Source organism: Arvicanthis niloticus, chromosome 1, assembly GCF_011762505.2.
Source record: "Arvicanthis niloticus isolate mArvNil1 chromosome 1, mArvNil1.pat.X, whole genome shotgun sequence".
NCBI classification, from domain to species: domain Eukaryota; kingdom Metazoa; phylum Chordata; class Mammalia; order Rodentia; family Muridae; genus Arvicanthis; species Arvicanthis niloticus.
In genome coordinates this window covers 150,775,063-150,797,116 of record NC_047658.1, presented here as the reverse complement: position 1 = coordinate 150,797,116, position 22,054 = coordinate 150,775,063, and positions in this window count along the sequence as shown.

Sequence of the window (22,054 nt, the reverse complement as noted above, 5' to 3'; positions counted from 1 at the left end):
AGACCTACATGGTAGCCATACTACCTGTTAATCCAGTCTCTGGGGACAGGAAGTTCTCTTTTGGTCTCCACAGGTACTTGGAATGCACACAGACATACGTACAGAAAACACCCATATACATTAAATAAATAATAGAATCAACACATTTTTAAAAAGAAAGAAGAAATGTATCTTTTTAAGACTATAGTGTCTTTTCAAGACTATAGAACAGAAAACCAGGTCTTCGAAACACCTCACTTCCTTCTGAAGTCTCAGACCAAAGTGTAAGTAACCTGGATCCTACAAGCCCTGGAGCCTGCACAGTGCACTGTTTCTCCAGGCAGTCCGTTCTTGGCCGCTTTGCTCCCTGGAGGCTGTCTTTTCAGTCTAAGGGGACTCAGGAGAGTCCCCTCTTCTGCGCATTCTACGTCCAGTCATTTCACCACTTTGTCATTCACCATTCACTCAACTCTGAAAGTGCTGGCTCAGAAGAGGGTAGAGTGGATTGAGCAGCCATCTGAGATCAAGAGCGCAGAAAGCCTGATCTCTCTCTCTCTCTCCCCCGAGGACAGGCTTTCCAGCACATGGTATAGGCTCTTATCGGGTGTTTTCAGAAACCAGGTGACATCAAGGAATAAGGAAGTGATAGCAATGATGTGTTCAGTGGACTTTGTCAACTGGCAATGTGGTTTTGTGTGGTTTTGTGTCCCACAAAGCATTGTTTGTAGCATGCAGTTGAGATTGTGAGGATTAAGAGATTTAGAGGTGCGCTCAAAATCATCCAAGCCGGGGACGTAATTAAAAAGACGAGCGTTGGGCCAATGAGATGGCTCAGTGGGTAAGTGGCTTGGTGTCAAGCCCAGTGGCCTAAGTTTGATCCCTGGAACCCACACGTGGAAGGAGAGAACAGCAAGCTGTCCTCTGACCTCAGTGTGAGCACTGAGGCATGTGCACATCCACACACACAATGAATACATTTTTAAAAAAGAGACAAATCTTCATTTCCCTCTTTCTTACCCATCTCATCTACCCAGGGATGGTTTTCCAAACCCCACACACCTCTTGCTTTAAATATCCACAGATCATTACAGCATAGCAGAGGGTCCTTCAGTGAGTCCCTGAGATACACCCAAGTCAACAAATATTCTCATCTTCCAAAGAAAGGTACGGTTTAGTGAAATGAATGGGTTCTAGACTGGTTCTTTAGGAGAGTTCTTTTGCTGACCCCTACTCCCCAGCGTGTGTCTGAGGCCATAAGCACACTTGTCAGTCCTTGCAACTTGAGTTAATGGATAATAATCACCAGGGACTGCCTTGGCATTTTCTGTTTCCAAGTTTTGATGGCCCCATTGGCCTTATTTCAAGGAATGCGTGTTAATCCATATGAAATATCTTCCAGAGTAGAATTTTGATGTTCTAATTTTGGCCAGACCATTTGACAGCTACTGAAAGGTTAATTTGTCATTAAAGCTATCTAAGGAGGACCTGTATACACCAGTCTTAATGCATGTGCAATGGATTCACGTCTGTCCACTTTAGAAACTTCAGTGCTGTGTTCATCAATTGGATTAAATATTACATGACATGAAATCAAGTTATCATGTGATGGTTTGTATATGCTCCGTCCAGGGAGTGGCACTATTAGAGGGTATGGGCCTGTTGGAGTGGGTGTGGTCTTGTTGGAGTAGGTGTGTGTAGGAGGAGCTAAGGTGGGAGGAGTAAGGGAGGAAGAGGAGGAGTAAGGGAGGAAGAGGAAAAGGATGAGGAGGAGCTAAGAGAGAGATGGAGATGTGTGAGAGAGAGAGACAGAGAGAGAGAGAGAAAGAAAGAAACACGGAAGCAGATGTTCATGTGTCTCTGCCACTCTAAGGTAGTTGGTATATCTAGGTTGGGTATTGGGTTACACTTCTGATTGTATGGGCATCTTGATCATTACCAAACATATAAAGCCTTTGGATAATCTAGGCATTAGAGTCTCATTTTTCTACTGGGCCCATGTGGTTGGTGGAATGGTCTGGGCAATGCCCAGCCTTGCAGAGACAGTGTGGAAGATTGGCAGAGCCATCTCCCACACCAGCATCTTGTGGGTGGCCATTTCTAGCTGCAGCATGCACGTGGCCTCATGGCCTCGGAACATGGCATCTGATCTAGGCAGAGACGCTGCAGCCTAGACAGTCGGCTTGACCTGTGACCACTTTTTAAGTATTTACTACAACAGGTGTGTCTCTGTGGGTGTGGGCTATAAGACACTCATCCTAACTGCCTGGAGGCCAGTATGCTGCCAGCAGCCTTCAGATGAAGATGTAGAACTCTCAGCTTCTCCTGCACCATGCCTGCCTAGATGCTGTCATGTTCGTTCCTGCCTTGATGATAATGGACTGAACCTGTAAGCCAGCCCCAATTAAATGTTGTCCTTATAAGAGTTGTCTTGGTCATGATGTCTGTTCACAGCAGTAAAACCCTGAGACACTTGTACATAATAAATATTGATTCTCCATTTTGTTCTTTCATTCCTCCAACAAGTGTTAGAGGACTTTCACAAAGGGAGGCCCTCTTGCTGTATCAAGAATGTATCAGTGAACAAAAGGGACCCAACTCTCCCAACCCCCTGCTCTTCTCCGGTCTGACATTTTAGTGGAATTTACTTTCATTTCACTAAAACAAGAACTCCACTTTTTGTCAGGGAGTGGGAGCTTCACAGTGAGGCTGGCTGTGGCCCAACCTGGGGACAGACCTTACGGATTCACGGCAGATCCTGCTGTCCATATGCTCCCCGCCCCTTTTATTTTAGTTTCCTTCTATTTTTATGTAGCATTATTACATTTCACAATCCCAAAATCCCCTTATGGATTAAAGGGTTGGACATAGCCTATGCTATCCAGCCTGAACTTGCTTTAACTATGATAAATTTACATACGATGAAGATACAGATCGTGGACATGTTTGTTTGTTTGTTTGTTTAAAGTAAGGGCATGTTTAGAAGGCATCAATAAAACCATTTTCTTCTGCCTCCACAGTGCAGGATAGAATTACATATTGTGTTCAGAGCGATGATCCCAAGCTCCGCAGGATGCGGAGTCCGTAAGAGGAGATTTAATTATGTTCATTAGGTTACTTATTAAAGCAAGGAAATGGACTGAGGCAATCTAGAGAGATTTCAGACAAAAGTGTCTTCTCATTAACCCGTAGTTAATCAGAAACCCAATTAACCAATGCGTTCTGCTCCGGGTCCTCACTCCTTCCAGACTCACTTATTCTTCTTTACAGCCGTGACCGAGTCACTGATCCAGATCCATCCTCTCGCATTTACACCATGGAAATCAATGGATTATTTCATCCTCCACAGGACAGAATGCTTCCAGAGACAAACGGGTACCTCCGAGAGAGATGAGTGTTCTGTCAAGGAAGGGGCATGGATGAGATGTAGAAGCCCCAGCTTTGCCTCAGACATTCTGCATTCTCTTGAACATATGTAGAAGCAAAAAGTCCACAAAAAAAATAAGAAAAAAAAAAAGCTGGCATGGTGGCGTATGCCTATAATAATATCACTCAGGAGTCTGAGGCAGGGGGATGACAGGCTTGAGGAAAGACTGGTTTACATAGGGAGATCTTGTCACTATATAAACAGAAAGGAGCAAAATAAAGCAACACAGTTATGGTTTTCTTTTACAGATGGCTCATTCTTAGTGGCCAAGTCATTTCTTTGACCATCATGCACCCTTGGGAGTTCCATTCTGTGAAAACGCTAGACTCACTGTTCTCCCTTCTTGCTGCCTTAGGTTAGATCCTCCTTGGAACCTCCCGGCCCCACCCACATCCTTTTCTTGGTCTGAGTCTAGCTACTCGAGTTCTCACTTCTCCTCTCTCCTGATTTTTCTTTACTTTCCACTCTTCTAAAGTATTTTTTCTTCTGGGCAGTCATGGCATACGTCTTTAATCCCAGTGCTAGGGAGGCAGAGGCAGGCGGATCTCTGTGAGGTTGAGGCCAGCCTGGTCTATATATCAAATTCCAGGGTAGCCACGGTTATGTGGTGAGACCCTGTCAAAAAAAAAAAAAAAAAAAAAAAAAAAAGAAAAGAAAAATAACAACAACAAAACCCACAAGCAACACCCAAAAACCTTTTCTTTGGGGCTGGAAAGATGACTCAGGGGTCATGCAGCTCTTGCTAAAGACCTGCTTTGGATCTTGGTAGCCACATTGAGGGAATCACCAGGAGTTACTGACTGTAACTTCTGTTCCAGGGGTGTCCAATGCCTCTGGTCTACACAGGCACCTACACTCATGTGCACACATATTCACGCCTATACACACATGCAGTTAAAAATAAAATAAATAAGAAAAAGAATAAATCTTAAAAATAAGAGGTTCAGAATGTTGCTCAGTTACACACTCATGTACACACAAATATACACACATATGCACACAGGTTAGGAGTCAACATCATTACTAGTGAGAATTCAAACCAGTAGAGCCTTTACAGAAGACAGTGGAAGTACCAAGAGATACTGTGACCGGGTTCTGTCTAAAGGAGATGAAATCAGATACTCCGAGACACCTTCAGTCCTGTGCTTACTGCAGTCCTACCCAGAGTAGATCAGATACCCAGTCAACCCAGATGGATGCCGGAGGACCACTGGCTAAGGAATCTAAGGTGTGCTGTTCAGTTATAAATTTCATTCAGCTATAAAAGGAAGAAAAGCCCGCCATTTTTAACACCATGGGTGGACTTCGGGGTCTTTACGTTAAGTAAAATAAGGCAGACACAAAAAGACAAGGGGCTGGAGACATGGCTCAGTGGTTAAGAGCACTGACTGCTCTGCCAGAGATGCTGAGTTCAATTCCCAGCAACCACATGGTGGCTCACAACCATCTGTAATGGGATCCGTTGCCCTCTTCTGGTGTGTCTGAAGACAGCGACAGTGTACTCATATACATAAAATAAACAATTATTTAAAAGAGAGAGAGAGAGAGAGAGAGAGAGAGAGAGAGAGAGAGAGAGAGTATGATTTGATGATTTCACTCAGATGTGAAATCTAAAAAAAGTTGAACCTATTCCGGAAGTTGAGAATAGTCATGAGGAGAGAGGCTGGGGAGAGCAGGGAGGAAGGAGGGCCAGGGTGAGGCTGGTCAATGGGTTTAATGTGTAGTTAGACAACAGTAAGTTTTGATGTTCCATGGATGAAAAAGATGTAACAATATGTCTGTCTCCTAATGAGGGGAAGGGAGGATTTCAATGTACTCAATGCAAAGAAATAATAACATTAGATCAAGCTAGCAGGAGGGCTTAGCAAGTGCCACCAAATCTGATGACCTGAGTTTGATCCCTGGTATCTATCTGATAGAAGGAGCAAACTGACTCCTGAAAGTCATCCTCTGGCCATATGTGTATGGAGACACGCGCACACACACACACACACACACACACACACACACACACACAGAGAGAGAGAGAGAGAGAGAGAGAGAGAGAGAGAGAGAGAGAGAGAGAAATGTAAGTTAAATTAAAAAAAAATGGTTGAAGGTGACAGTCTGCTAATTACCATGATGCAACCAGCACACGATGTGTACATTACTGTCACATAATAAAGTGTAACCATTATATCAATGAGAGTAATTTAAGTTTAAAAAGAAAAGAGAAAGCAATCTGGCAGGGGCGTTATGTATACATTAACAATATTATTTCTATCTGTATTAATTTAGTTCCACTATTCAACGTGGCACTGAAAGAGTTGTGTCTACATAAATATCAGAAAACTTTTGAGTGAGTGCATCTGTGTGAAATGAGGAGGCGGTGAGTAAGGCAGACAGAGTCAGAGTGACTGTGCCAGAAGTCAAGGCAACTGATGTATAATTAGAAGACATCCTGACACAACCTATGCATAATCAGGACGCCTGACTCACGTGTAGCACAAATATAACTGTTCCCAAGACATACCTGACAGAAGGTGTAGCTTTCAATGTGTTCTTTGTTGTTGCTTATTATTTATTTTATCAATATGAGTGTTTTACCTACACATAAGGATGTCAGACCTTTAGGATTGGAGCTTCAGATGGTTGTGAGTGGCAGCGTAATTCTGGGATTTGAGCAGGGACCTCTGCAAGTGCAGCAGATACTATTAACTGCTGAGCCATCTCTTCAGCCTAAATATTTGTTTTTAAAGTCACACAGGAGGTTGGGGACGCCCATACTTTTACCTTCCGCGGGGAGGTCACAGACATTGGTTTTCTCAGGCTTGTCCCCTTCATTTTGCTTGCTATCATTCTAGTTTGAGAACTTGGAGCGTGTTTCTGACCTGGCACACAGGTGGCTTTTCTATCCTGAAGACCAACCTTGTCAGTACGTAAACACGTAGGGACGTGCTGCCCCTGCAGGACACCTAGGCACCTGCAGCCCCATGCTCTATTAAAGTCCCATCCTGTGACGCGCATGGCGCTGTAGTGTTTGTTCCTTTCCACTGTGCGGCGCTGCTGTTCCACTGTCCTGCCTGCAAGGTGCAGGAAAACTTCATGACTGCAGGAACCAGGCATAAGGGATGGCAGGGAGGTAGGAGAAGGGGAGGTCGAAGGAAGACGCTACCAGGCTTCCTGCCCACGAGCCTTCCTTAGGTTCTCCCTTGTGACTCTTCCAGTTAAGGAAGCCTCCACTCCCCCACTCTCCACAGCCCGTTCTTGGGATGTTTCCAACAGTTCTCAAACCAACACAATCGCCAAGGGACTGTCTTACAGACTTCCAGATTGCATCCCAAGAAAGTCTGGTTCCTAAATGTGGGAAGACGCCTGATCTCCCCAAAATCTCACCAGATGATGTGGTTGTATGATTTACAAAGAAATGGGAGAGCAGAGGCCTCCTTAAGGGGCTTGGTCCTTGTGAGGCTCTGTGAACACCGCTCCCTTCTCTCAGCTCAGTATCCTCAAGGGATCTGCATGCTGAGGGCAACCTGTTCAGTTTCCTGAAGCCCATTTAGTGGGTGGCCCAGTGACCCATCTTGTCACTGATTCCAAGAACCAAGTTGCGCTGTCCCCTTCAGTGTGCTGAACACCCTAGGAAGGGAAACAGGACAGGACCAGGCTGTCCTCAGTGTCATTCAGATCTGGGTTTGTGTCCTGACTTAACAGTTTCTTTACTGTGGGATGATTTAAAATGTCTCCTAGTGTTTCCTAATCCTGACTGCAAGAGGAGCTAGTCACCTGCCTCTGAGGCTGCAGTAAGCCTCAAATGTGAGCCTGGGCTGTACTGGGCACCCAGGCTACCAGTGTCCAGTGGATGCTTTTAATTTAAGTTAATTTATTTTTTTTTTTTTACTTATTCACTTTACATCCTGCTCACTGCCCCCTTTCAGTCACCCCTCCCACAATCCTTCCCCCATCCTCCCTTCCCTTCTCCTCTGAGAGGTTGGTGGGCTCCCCTGGGTGAGGGGATATCTCATCCTGGCACTTCAAATCCCTGACATCTGGGAGGTTAGGCATTTCTTTTCTCCCTGAGTTCAGACAAGGCAGCCCATCTAGAAGAACAAATCCCACATACAGGCAACAGCTTTTGGGAGAGCCACCCCCCACCCCCAGTTCCAGTTGTTTGGGACCTATATGAAGACCAAACTACACATGTGCTACATATGTGTGGAAAGGCCTAGGTCCAGCCCATGTATGTTCTTTGGTTGGTGGTTCAGACTCTGAGAGCCCCAAGGTTCCAGGTGAGTTGACTCTGCTGGTCTCCCTGTGGAGTTCTTATCACCTTCAGGGACTGCGATCCTTCCTCCTATTCTTCTGTAAGAGTCCCCAAGCTCCACCCACTGTTTGGCTGTGGCTGTCTGTATGTGTCTGAGTCAATTGCTTGATGGAGTCTCTCAGAGGACAACATGCTCCTGTCTGCCAGCATAACAGAGTATCATTAATAGTGTCAGGAATTGATGCTTGCCCATGGGATGGATCTTAAGTTAGATTGGTTATTGGTTGGCCATTCCCTAAGTCCGCTCCATCTACCATACCTGCATTTATTGTAGACAGAATAAATTTGGGGTTGAAAGTTTAGTGGGTGCATTGGTGTCTCTATCAATCTAGTGGGTTTCTTGCCTGGCTACAGGAGGTAGCCCCTTCAGGTTCCATATCCCCAATGTAATGAGTCACACCTAAGGTCACTCCCATTGATTCTTGGGCACCTCTCTTATCCCAGCTCTCTGTCTCATCTTGGAGATGCCCCCACCTCCCCAGCCCCATCAGTTGCAAATTTCCATTTATTCTCATGGCCATTTGGCCATCCCTCCTGTCCCTCCCCACACCTGACCCTGAATTGATCATTCCCCTCCCAGCTCCCTCCCTCCATCTGCCTCATATGACTATTTTATTCCTCCTTCTAAGTGAGATTCAAGCTTCCTCCCTTGGGCCTTCCTTCTTGTTTAGCTTCTTTGGGTCTGTGGAGTGTAGCATGGGTATCATGCATTTTATGGCTAATATCCACTTATAAGTGAGTACATACCAGGCATGTCCTTTGGGTCTGGGTTACTTTACTCAGAATGATATTTTCAAGTTCCATCCATTTTATCTGCAAAATTCATGATGCCTTAGTTTTTAATAGCTGAGTAGTATTCCCGTTTTCTTTATCCGTTCTTCAGTTGAGGGCCATCTAGGTTGTTTCCGGCTTCTGGCTATTACAAATAAAACTGCTATGTTCACAAATGGCTTCCTTCTAGATGCCATTTCTGTATTTCCGAGGAAATAAAAAACAGAACAAATAACAGTATATTGTTGTCGGTAGGTGCTGGGATCAAACCCAGGAAGGGCCTTGGGTGTGCTAGGTACGTGCTATACCAATAAGCTAACATGGGTGCTGTGTTTCTGATTGACCTTGCTCTCAGCAGTGAAGCTGCCTGATTTTACTACTTGAACTACCAGCTACCAGTTCCTGATAGTGGTACCTGCCCCAACCCAGGTAAGAGGCCAGCAAGACGGCAGCCCCAAGTACTATACAAGTCCAGTGTCTACAAAGAGTGGATTATTTCTCTGGTGCTTTTATCCTTTTGCTTCTAAAATTAGGAATTTTCCCTTCTAGAAGAGGGCCAGAAAGATTAATACTCCAGTCTGGGATCTATGTAGGGAACATACCTGAGTTTACTGAGCGTTAACTCCTAAATGATTAACCAACTGTATCACAATTCTACCACTAGACTATTGCAAATACATCAGAGGAAAGAATACAGTTAGTAGCGGAGCCGCTGACACAGCTCTCTCAGCAGGTTAACTCTTGCTGTGCAAGCTGATGGATGATCTACGTTTGATCCCTGGATCTCACAGTGGAAGGAGAAGTCCAACTTCTAAAAGTTGTCTTCTGACCTCCACATGTGCACTGCACCACACAGCTGCCTGTCCTCTCGCATACTGAACATATACACACAAGGCAGTGTTTTTAAAAGAATATAGCTAATTTAAAATATCCAGTCAGTGAAATAACCCCAGGAGTCTCAGTGCAGTTGTATAAGAACCATAAAAACCAAAGCAGGATGATCTCACCTTGGAATAAAAAGTACTAATTCTACACTCCAGTGGAAGTAAACTAAATAAAATCCCAAACAAGAAATGTATAAGAATGATTATTAGAATATATTTTTTTTCTTTCAAGAAGGGGTTTCTCTGTGTAGCCCTGACTGTCCTGGAACTCACTCTGTAGATCAGGCTGGCCTCGAACTCAGAAATCCGCCTGCCTCTGCCCCCAACGTTCTGGGACTAAGGACATAAGCTACCACACCTGGCTCATACAAATATTTAACAAAATCAAAGAGAATACAAATAGACCCTAAATGAACTAAAACAAGATAGGTAAGGAACTGAATGAAATAAGTAAATAAATACAGGGTTTGAAATTGGAATCAATAGAGATAGAAATACTGAAAAATCAAATTAAAATATTAGAGATAAAAGACAGTAAATCAAAAGGAAAAAAAAAGCCTGGAATGTTGGCTTACACCTTTAATCAATCCCAACACTCAGCAGGCAGAGGTCGATCACTGAGAGTGTAATGGTTTGTATATGTTTGGCTTAGGGAGTAGCACTATTAAGAGGTATGGCCTTGTTGAACTGGGCATGGCCCTGTTGGAGTAGGTGTGGCCTTGCTGGAGTAGGTGTGACCTTGTTGGAGTAGGTGTGTCACTGTGGGCTTGAGTTTAAGACAGTTTTCCACTAGCAGCCTTCAGATGAAAATGTAGTACTCTCAGCTCCTCCTGCACCATGCCTGCCTGGATGCTGCCATGTTCCTGCCTTGATGATAATGGACTGAATCTCTGAACCTGTAAGCCAGCCCCAATTAAATGTTGTCCTTATAAGAGCTGCCTTGGTCATGGTGTCTGCTCCCAGTGAGAGACTCCCTTCCTGAGCATAGCAAGTTCTAGTCAGTGCTATACATTAAATCCCCTGTCTCAAAACAAACCAGCCAAGCAATAAACAAACAAAACCATCACCACAACCAAACAAGGAAACCTGAGTAGATAGACTCACCAATAGACTGGACCAAGTGGGGAGACCCTCACTGCCTATAGTCTGGTGGGATTGATCCTAAGACATAGCCCACTCTATTGGGCAATTTTCCTGCAGATCAATGTGAACTCTCATAGAATAATGCTGTTTAAACAAATTAATGATTTTACATAATTCTTGATTTGATTTAAATAGTTTGAGGAAGTTAGGAGTAGGGGATAGAACATTTAAAGAGATGGTTTAGGTTGTTTTGCCAGAAAGATATAATAAAATTAAAATTATGAATAGAATGTGCCCCCTCCTTGTAGCATAGTGAGGGCTGCATAAGTTAGAAGTACAGTGAGCTTTCATGCGTTACAAGCATGTAATTGTACTTGGAAGAGAAAAATAGGCTTGAGACAAGTTACTAATAAAAAAAATTCATTCTAGGTTGGGTTTGAGTTCCTGGGTCATGTGATCTAGACATGTAATCATAGGTCTCAGTGTGCAGCCTGACAAGACAGAGCTATGAACAAAGAGTCAATAATTCTGAGTGTAAGAACGGAGAACAGATGATTATCCAGTTTAGCTGAACAAGACTTCAAAAATAAGATGTAAAATTTATGATGATCTGATTCTTGGTGAATACAAATTGTCATCAGCTAAGCATAGGGAAACTCGTTACTATAGACTGGTTTGCTTAAACTCTGTTAATCAATAACAAAGAATTATTGCTTTGCGGTTCCAATGAGTCTGTGGAGAGAAAGACGGGAAATGTTTTGTTAGGTGTGAGTTTCAAAAGAAGAATACGTAGTCAATAATCCTGGTGTAATTTCCTTCTGTGCAGTGATCTTAATCTGTTTTTGAAGAATATGTTTTTGTGGTGATTGTTTCTGGAGAATATGTAACTCGTGGCTATGAGGTAATCTTTTCTTACATAGAAAAAATTTTTTAGGTGGTATTAAAAGGCTAAGAGGAAAGATAAAGTTGTTGGAGCCTTTTGAAACTTGCTTCATCTACATGTGTTGGTGTGTCTGTGTGTGGTGTGTGTATGTGTGTGTGTGATGTGTGTGGTGGGGTGTGTATATGGGTGGTGTGTGTGTGTGTGTGTGTGAGAGAGAGAGAGAGAGAGAGAGAGAGAGAGAGAGAGAGAGAGAGAGAGAGAGAGAGAGATTTTTCTCTCTTTTTTGCTGGCCCCAGAGAGTTTTTCACCAGTCCCAGAAAATTGAGCTTTGTTTCCCCAGAAAAAAAGTCTGCCTAGTGATTAATTGCCAACTCCACACCTCTTCTCAGTTTACCTGACCTATCAAAGTTGACCTTTGTCAGGAAATCACAAGTACAAGTTAACCAGATCCTGAGTCTACACGTCTCAGTGAATTCTGTACAGTTAGAATAGCCATTCTGAAGCTGTGGAACTTCACACTTTTATACTTTCATTATCAAATATAAATATATATTATATATAAATATAATTATATAATATATAATTATAATAACATATAAATATATAAATATTAATATATATGAAATATATTATATATATGCAATATTATATATTCATATATATAATATATATATGAAATAAACAAGACCCCCAAGGCAGGATAACTGGAATTCTCAGCAGCTTCTCAGAGAAGAGGAAAATGGGGGAGAGGGGGAGAACGCCATGCCACTTGAGTTAAGCCAGCATGAAGGTCATCCATACAGTGGCAGGCAGCTCCATGAGGAGAAGGGACTTTTCAGAAAGAATAATAAAGCCCAGAGCTCCAGAATAAGGACATTTAGCTTCTGGCAGCATCTGAGAGAAAGAGAAAGAAAAAAAGGAAAAGTTTCATGTTTATACATCAGAAGCAGACACAGGAGAAAGGGTGTTCTGATAAAGCAAGCACATGAAAGGACACATGATGAAGGATTCTTTGCTAACAACACGAATGTATTGATTGGCCCACCTTACATTGCACAGTTGAGTTGCATTTGTTGGAACTCCAGAGAGAGAGAGAGAGAAACAACCTTCTGGTGGTGTGTGGCAGTTTCTTGTCACTTGGGCTGGTTGGCAGAGTGACGTCAGCTGAGACAGACACACATGCTGAGGCAAGGCATGTAGAGGACATGTGATGTATGGTGGGTATAAATATAACTCGGACAGACAGTGACAGAGGCTGAGCTAGGCTTGCTTACAGAGCTCGCTGTGCAGCGCTTGTGGGTCTCACGTCTTCACTGATCTTTGCTTCCCTGAGAGGCACAGCTGAGAACTAGATCATGTCACCGCTGCTGCTAACCCAACTCTACTGAACTGGACTGCTGGTGCATCTGTGACGTGTTTGCGAGCGGATGGAGCTGCTGCCTGCTGACCTGTGAACTGAACCGCTGATTTCCAGACAACACAGACAGGAGTTGCTCCAAAGAACCTTTCTGAATAGATCCACTTCCCCAATATCCTCTTCCCCACTACCTCTGGTGGGCGGTGGGCTAAAAGGGAGGTTAAGGCGTTTAAAAACTGTCATTAAAAATAGGTTTTGAAAAAATTAAAGTCACACAGTGAAAGGATAATTATTTTACCCTCTTCTCAGCAAGGGTTAAGGTAAGCTCACCTTCCTAAGGGTGTTTCTATTTTCCTGGGGGATTGGTCAGATCATGGACCCACCCAGCTGGGTTAACTCTTAAGGCATGTCCCTACATAGAACTAAATTCCATTTTTCACTATAAAAGTGAGTTGGCTCGGCAGGTGAAGTCACCTACTTCTTCTGCCACCAAGACTGGCAATCAGTTCAATCCACAGAACCTAGAACAGTGGAAGGGGTGGGGGGAAACAAGCCTTGTTAGTTGTCCTCTGACCCCCACAAACATTCTGTAGCACACACACACCCTGCCCCAATAAAGGGATGAATGCAAATTTGAAACAAGGAAGAAAAAGGAGATTCAGTCACCATGGCTACATTGGGAAGGATAAATCAGTGGTTCTTCAAACTCATCTTTCAGGATCCTGACACGTGGCAATGTTTAATTAGGTAGAGGCAAGACATATGCATAAAGTCTTGGTCAGAGTATGGTCCTACCCCTCAGCGGCCCATCCTTGCTTCATTAGTGAGGTGGTCAGAGTTGCTAGCACTGTGTGAAATCTTTCTCTCTCTCCATCTGCAGCCAAAGGTCAGCTTTTTTCCTTCTTCCAGCAGGAGATTCCTGAGAGAAACTCCAGTGCTTGCTTTAACAGTCTGGACAGACATGACACAAGTGTCTTGGTGGGTGGTGACAAGGGTCATTCTCCACAGGAGTGGCTCTCCGCCTTCCTACTGCTGCAGCCCTTCATTACAACTCCTTGTGATATGGTGATCCACCAACCATAAAATTATTTTTATTGCCATTTCATAACTGCAATTTTGCTGTTTTCCAGTGGCCTTAGGCCACGCCTGTGGAAAGCCTATGGACCCCTAAAGAGGTCGAGACCCACAGGTTGAGACCCACTACTTTAGAGTGCCCCATTCCACCTAGGCATGCTGCTTGTGCTGGCTGGTTTTGTGTGTCAACTTGACACAGGCTGGTGTTATCACAGAGAAAGGAGCCTCCCTTGAGGAAATGCCTCCATGAGATCCAGCTGTAAGGCATTTTCTCAATTAGTGATCAAGGGTGGAAGGGCCCACTGTGGGTGGTGCCATCCCTGGGCTGGTAGTCCTGGGTTCTGTAAGAAAGCAAGCTGAGCAAGCCAGAGGAAGCAAACCAGTAAGCAGCACCCCTCCACGGCCTCTGCATCAGTTCCTGCTCCCAAGTTCCTGTCCTGTGTGAGTTCCTGTCCTGACTTCCTTTGGTGATGAACAGCAATGAGGAAGTGTAAGCTGAATAAACCCTTTCCTCCCCAACTTGCTTCTTGGTCATGATGTTTGTGCAGGAAGAGAAACCCTGACTAAGATACTGCTGTTACTGTGCTTAACACGCCACTATTTGAATTTGGGTTTCTGTCCATGGTCCTCCTGAATGCATTCCCTTGACTGATGTTGACTTTGTTTCTGGTTAACCCACCTGTACTTCCATAAATTCTCTTTGTTCATAGCCTGATGTGGTCATAGCCTCCTGAGCCTGCAATGGTGGGGAGCTGAACTTGTGCACAGGCACCCTGCACAAAACAACCTTTGTTCTGTAAGAACCCAGCCACTCCCCTTGTGACGAAACCTTGTATTCAACTGAGTTTAGGCTTGCCTCTTGAGCTCCTGAAGCCCACTGGCATTGGCTCTGTACTTTTCCTACTGTGGTCTACCCTCTTCTCATGTTGTCAGCTCCACTGAGGCGTCTTCTCTTACTGGAAATGTCTTCCTGTGTCTAAACAGTACTGGATAAGAGGATGGAGAGGTCGTGGGATTTCTTTTTAAGTTCTGTTTATGCTGCAAAATAAATGACCACGGGCTTCTGTAGGTTGTGACTACACTGAGGTTGTCAAAGATGAAACTGCCATTTTCTTGTCCAATCAGATCTGTTCTTCACCCACTGTCCACTGCCACAGAGGGCTCGAATAGGGAGCAATGTGTCCCATGCTGGCTAATGTTAGCTCTTTGCTCAGCTGAGGCCCTTATCCCTTTCAACTTGTTTCTTTTTCTTTTTAAACTTTTATTTATTTATTTAATACATATGAGTACACTGTGGCTATCTTCAGACACACCAGAAGAGGGCATCAGATTCCATTTACAGATGGTTGTGAGCCACCATGTGGTTGCTGGGAATTGAATTCAAGACCTCTGGAAGAGCAGTCAGTGCTCTTAACCACTGAGCCAATCTCTCCGGCCCTCAAGTCATTTTTTCCATGGACCAATGAGAAGCCATGGCTAGGCTGTAATAAACTTTCTCAACTAGAGGAAGTGAAGTGTGATCTGCATTTCTGGAGTGGGGGTGGGGAACAAGCTCCACCCGTGTCAAAGATTCTACAAGGCTGGTTGTTAGCTTGAAGGTTATGGGATGAGGGGCCAGCCCACCCACAGAAGCCTCTTAACAGCTGCTATAGAAGAAATGATGACTGCATCTCCACCCACCTGCCCCCTACCCCACCTCAACACCTGCCCTGCCTGTCTGTGAGTCTATAAATAGGCAGAGTCCCTAGGTACCCAGCCAGATCCCAGGAGGCGATGAGTGTCAGTTTCACTTCCCTAAGGAAGCCTACGGACTCGGTTTTCAGACTCTGAGGTATCAGAGTGCTGTGGCGTGCAAGCACTCGCACATTCATGTGTGCACGCGCACGCACACAAACCGTGCAATGAAAACCCCTTAACTAAATGTGCCTCTCTTCACTTCTTCCACATCTGCGGTCTCACGCATTCCTTCCCTCCGATCCCCTTCCCTTCTCTGCCAGAGACCAAGGGCATCCTGGCTGCAGGCTCCTGGCTTCCTTTGAAACCCCACACACTGCCTTGTGGGCCTGAGCTCTCATCAGAGACCTTGCATTCAGTAGACCTCAATGCTCTTATCGAGTTCCCAACTCAAGACCCTTCATTGGTGTGCTTTTGGAGAGCTGGGATGTTGTAGGTCTCAACACCTTTTCACTGCCCATCTGTGTTTGATCTAACATCCATGTGAAGTAAAATCCTCTTATGAATGCACAGACTCCTCCTAGTTTCCACCAAACCCCCGACTAAGCCTGCCATTCGATGACGTACAAGACCCATCATAGAGAATTACTTATTTTGCTTTAAAACTTGTTTTATGCACATGGGTGTTTGGCTATATGTATGCACATCATATGCATGCAGTACCGACCCACAGAGGTCAGAAGTGGGCATCAGATGCCTGCCTTCAGGTTGGAATTACAGAAGTTGTGAAGGCCAAGTGGCTTCTGGAAACAGAACCTGGGGCCTCTGGAAGAGCAGCAGTATCAAGCCACCCTCTAAACTCAGTGATTCATTACATTTAAAAAAAAGATGCTTAGCTGAGCGGTGATGACGCACGCCTTTAATGCCAGATAGGCAGAGGCAGGCAGATCTCTGAGTTTGAGACTAGCCTGATCTACAGAATGAGTTTCAGGACAGCCAGGGCTATACAGAGATCTTGGGGGTTGGTTCTAAAGCTTTGAATTTATCTGGTCCCCCGAAATCTGAGTGTCCAAACAATGCTGCAGGTCCATGTCCCCAATTGTTTTTAAGATTTATTTATTTATTGTATATGAGTACACTATTGCTGTCTTCAGACACACCAGAAAAAGGCATCAGATCCCATTACAGATGGTTGTGAGCCACCATGTGGTTGCTGGGAATTGAACTCAGGACCTCTGGAAGAACAGTATTCTTAACCGCTGAGCCATCCTCCAGCCCCGCCCCATTGGTTTTTGATTCATCAATAAAGAGCTAACAGTCAATGGTTGGACAGGTAGACCGAGGTGGGACATTTGGAGTTGCGCAGGCTAGGAACTGGAAGGAGACAGAATCATCATGACTGGGGAGGTGGATCAGATGTCAGAGCTATAGGAGTGAAAGCCAAGCAGCTGTGTAAGAATTCTGGTAAGTGACGAGTGGCCATTTCCCTGATGGGGCCTTGGGTAGCAGGGAAGGTTTGGGAATCTCAGGAGTACGGGAGGGGACCGTTTGCTAGCACAGAAGTTTCGGAGTGCCCAGCCTTTGAAAAAGTTTCAGCTTGTCAAAAATTAACTGGTGTGTGTGTGTGAGAGAGAGAGAGAGAGAGAGAGAGAGGGAGGGGGAGGGAGGGGGAGGGGAGGGGGAAGGGGGAAAGGGAGAGGGGAAAGGGAGAGGGGAAAGGGAGAGGGGAAAGGGAGAGGGGAAAGGGAGAGGGGAAAGGGAGAGGGGAGAGGGAGAGGGAGGAGAGGGAGAGATAATCCCTGAATCCAGATTGCTCCTGGTCAGGTGCTCGTATTCGAGCCAAAGTGGTGTAGCTAAACTCGCAGCTACACAGAGAAACTTTGTCTCAAAAAGCAAAACAAAACAGAAAAACATAAAACAAAACCCCACTTTTTAAAAGAGTTACTTAATTATTTATCTATGTCTGTAACGGGTGTGGGGCGGCAAAGACCAGAAGGGGGTGTGTCAGATCCTCGGAGCTGGAGTTACAGGCTGTTGTGAACAATGTAGGTGCTGAGAATTGAACTCATGTCCTCTGCAAGAACAGCAAGAGCTGCCTGTGCGGTTCCACAACAATGCAGTTTTAAGAATACTTTACCATGAAGGCTGGACACTCAGTGTGGGGGAATTCGAGGGTAGGGAGGTGGGAGTGTGGGTGGGTGGGTGGGTAGGTGCACATCTTCATAGAAGCAGGAGGAGGGGGGATAAGATGGGGGTTCCTGGGATGGGAGGAAATGGGGTAAGGGGATAACATCTGAAATGTAAATAAAGTATTCAATAAAATAAAAAATAAAAAAAGAATACTTTAATGTATGACCTTTTTTTGTTCTGTTACTATAAAAACCTCATGAAACTGTTACTAGTCAGAACATGGTGTTGGGCGGAACTTAAATCTATGTTCCTGGCCATAGTCACAGATGTTTGGCTTGAGATGAGAGCTGCGTGTTCTGCATCAAGAGAGGAAAAGAGGAAGCCAGTTATGTGAGAGAGACCTGCAGGTGCTCACAGCGGGAAGGGGAGTGAACCTCGAAGAGATGAGAATGAAAACTCACTTCAGATTGACATCCTCCACCTGGATCAATCCTCAGAGAGTCTGGTGCCAGGAGATTTACTGCCAGTATATTTAAACACAGCATAATTTGGAAAAACCTTTCCTGGTGTAATTCAAGGCCAGGTACACAAAGAAACATAATTAAATTGCAACTCGACTCAGGGTACACATTATTTCCTCCTTGAAGACGGGTTCTGGAGATGGGCCTAGGGAAGGCTCTGACTTGGTCTCAGTCATGCAGCTAGTGTAGTGGTCATTTGGACTATCAGTCACCTCTGGTCCTGGTTGTGAGAGCTTGGGGGCCCCTGGCTGTACAGGTGACTTAAAGGTCATTTAGATTCCTAGCCACCTCTGGTCTTGGTTGTGGGACTTTGATATGGCCTGGCTCAGCAGATAATGCAGATCAGCAGGCTGTCAACCACCTCCACTTCTCAGCTTTCTGGACGGAAGAACATGTTTTTGTCCACTCCTCTGAGAGGACAGTCCTTCGGCCTTAACATTCCTAGTTTCTCTGGAGATCTGCGGGTACAAGGACCTTCATGTTGTGCTCACAACAATTAGGATGGGTGACAAGTGACTCAGGACTACTTGAAGTTTTATTTTTGTTTATTTCCCACAAAATTTTACATGCAAAAGACCTCCTTTTCTGGGCTGTACATTCTAGAAAAATGACATTTTATCTGAAGTGGGACTTCTACAATTTAAAAAACAACTATTTTTAAGCTCCTTCTGTGGCATTCCCCATATTGACAGGGTTGTACAAACACCACCCCTTCCTTAGGAACATTCCCAGCACCGGAAGAAAAACCTTACAATGTAACTAGCCAAGCAGAAATGAAGATATTATGAATAGACCTCAGTCTAACTATTAGACTGTTGAAACAATGAATCTCAGAAATAAGACTTTGTCCAAGAATCTAATGCTGAAAGTAGGAAAAGGCACCAGCCGGAGGGGGGACTTAGCCCCTGGAAAGACACTTCACCCAGGTGTAGCAGTGTGCCAGATCACCTTATGGGATTCCAGGGATGATGTAATGGGCGCAGGAGGACCACACTGTGGCTGAGACTGCTCAGAATGGATACCCCTAGCCTTCTATTTAAGCATTAATATTGGGCTAGACGGATGACTCAGTGGTTAAGAGCACTTGTTCTTGCAGAGGACCCTGGTTCAATTCTTCGCACCCATGTGGAGGCTCACAACCACTGGTTCTTCTGATCTCTGTGGGCCCCAGACACACATGTGGTGTGCATACATACATGTAAGCTAAACATATATACACCTACACATGAAATACAATAAATCTAATCGTGAATCTTGCTTCAAGATACCCAGACAGCCTCTGAGGTACCTCTAGAGAAGACTCAGGTTACTGAAGCTAGGGGTGAGGGTGAGCTCGGAGTTGGCACAGAACACAGCTGGATACCAAATTCTCAGCACTAAGGAGATTTATTTACCCTAGAAAGATAATCGGGCTGCCCCCCCCCCCTCCCCCGGGTCAGGCAAAGACATTGATGGCTGGCTGGTACAAGGCCCTTTTAAGAGCTCTAGCACGGAAAAGAGGAAAGAGGGATGTCCAGAGAGGGTTGGCGTGGGTGCCTCTGATTGGCTAGGAGGATGATATAGCAGATTCTTCTTCATTTCGTCTGGTGGGTTTGAGAACCTACCAGGACCAACAATACTACTATTTTTTTTTTATTTTGATCTAAACAAAAAGTCAAAAACAAAAAGAAAAGAAAGAATATATTTAAATTATTTCTGCATCCACCAAATGTGGCCAGTCAATAAAAACAACTCTAAGCAAGTTTCCAATCTGAAACCCAGAAGAAAAAAAAAAAAATCACAACTCTTATAACTCGCTGCACTGATAACTCTCCAGCCAGGCTCCTTTGATCACCAGGCACAGCAGCAGGACCTCAGGTGTAGTGGGACCCTGTGCAGGGCTCTGTGTGAACTCTGGGAAGGCAGGTCACAGCCACTGTGTGTAAGAAAGGGGCTTGGTACCTAAGTGTGTTACCAGGGCACCCACAGGGAACAACTATCAGAGATTCACAGTTAGATCTGAGTTTCTCATTAACACGTCACTTGAATTGAGCTTTACAATCTCAAAAAAAAAAAAAAAAAAAATGTTCCTAATTGAAACATCACTCTCTTATATGGATCTGAAATACACACTTGGGCCTAAATATCCATCTAGACTTGTATAGGGACATGCAAGGACCAGATCTAGGGAACCAACTAGAAGGGAAAGAAGAGAAAACTGTGCTTACTGACCATAGGGTATTGGGGGGGTGGTGTTGAAGTAGGGGTTACTTGAGGTGAGAGGGTCTCACTGTGTAACCCTGGCTGGCCCTTCATTCTGGTGCTTCCCAGCAAGTTCAAGACTCCTCCCGGTGACTCCGCATTCCACTGTCATATGGGAGCTCTGGTGCACGTGGATAGGTGGGAGGCACTGACCATGCTCCCATGTGCTATGCTCTGATCCCTACAGAGAAGACTGATAACAAATCCTCTTGCTCGGTGTCTCACTGAGCACACTGCACAGCGTGAACATGTTGAGTTGTTGGGATTTGACCTAGGAAGCCCCCCGGAGCCAGAGATGTTTCTAGAAGGTTTGCTGAACTTTTCTCAAGTCATTCCTGTGACAGTTACACAAAGGAATAGGAAGAGTAGAAATAGAAGCCACAGGAAGTTTCCTACAACTTTACTTGCTAGAGACACTGAAAGTCTACACCCATGAGTATCGTATCTGGGGGATAAGGACCACCCTGAATATATACAAGAGACTGCCTGTTGAGGGAAAGGAGAAAGGTCAGGGAACAAAGAGACTGACTGATAGGAGAAAAGAAAAAGATGGGGAAATCAAGAATTAGGAGGTTAAGAGGTAAGCATCTTCCCTTGGGCATAAGTGTGGGCTGGATGTTCATAGAGCAAGAATTTCCAAGAGGCACAAAACAGAGAAAAAAAAAAAAACCAAATTACTACAGAAATCCAAGAAGACATTTAGGCTAATGAATACACCTGCTAGTCTCGAACTAGTTTCATTCTGATACTTAGTAACTCAGTAACTTCTGGAGCTCCTGGCCGTGGGTTCTCTGAGCTGTCTGTCTTTGCAAAGCTATCCTGAAGTGTCTACTGATACCGGCCATCAGATTTTCCATCTCTTGTCAGTGGTGGAAGTTACAGGAGACCCAAGTAATCCTCTGTTCTGCAAGCTCCTGGAACATTCTCAGAGGGAGGTACTCAGTAAAACATCTCCCTGCTCTAAACAATGGTCATATGTGTCTACATATTTTTATGTTTGGCCCAACTTTGCCTACTATCCTTCCTGTCTGGATGTTTGGGGTTTCTATAGTTACCCGATCACTATGAGAGCAGAAAATAAATAACATTGATGACCCAAGGCAGGTAGAACAGAAGTGTGAAACAGGTTGTATGTGCAGCCTGTGGAGTCCAGCCTAAGACCCTCTATGAATTTTCTGTTTAACCAAGTTGGACGCATCTCATCCGAAGACTTCTTCTTCTGTGGCATAACAAAGCTCTTTGCCAATACAGAAGAAGAAGGAGAAGAGGAAGAGGAAGAGGAAGAGGAAGAGGAAGAGGAAGAAGAAGAAGAAGAAGAAGAAGAAGAAGAAGAAGAAGAAGAAGAAGAAGAAGAAGAAGAAGATCCCTATCTCAGCAGAGATCTCTTTTCCTACTAACTGAATGGTTTTCCCTTTACTTCTCAGCCTGAACCAGACTGAGTTGCAGAGACATTCCATTGTGTTCTAGCATAGCCACATTCAATGGCCATTACCTGCTCAGCGTCAGGGCTCTGTCTGTGGGAGGTCTTATTTTGGTACTTCCTGCTGCATCACATCCTGCCTTGATCCTACCCCTGCTGCTGAGTCACACCTGTATGCTCTCCCACCCGAGGATTTGCCAGTTTTAGTACTTCAATGACAAATGCTATTTTCCCTTTTCCTTTAGAAAAACATGAACTAAAGACAATTAATAAGATATTTCCTAAAAGGTTTTGTCCTAGCACTAGCTTT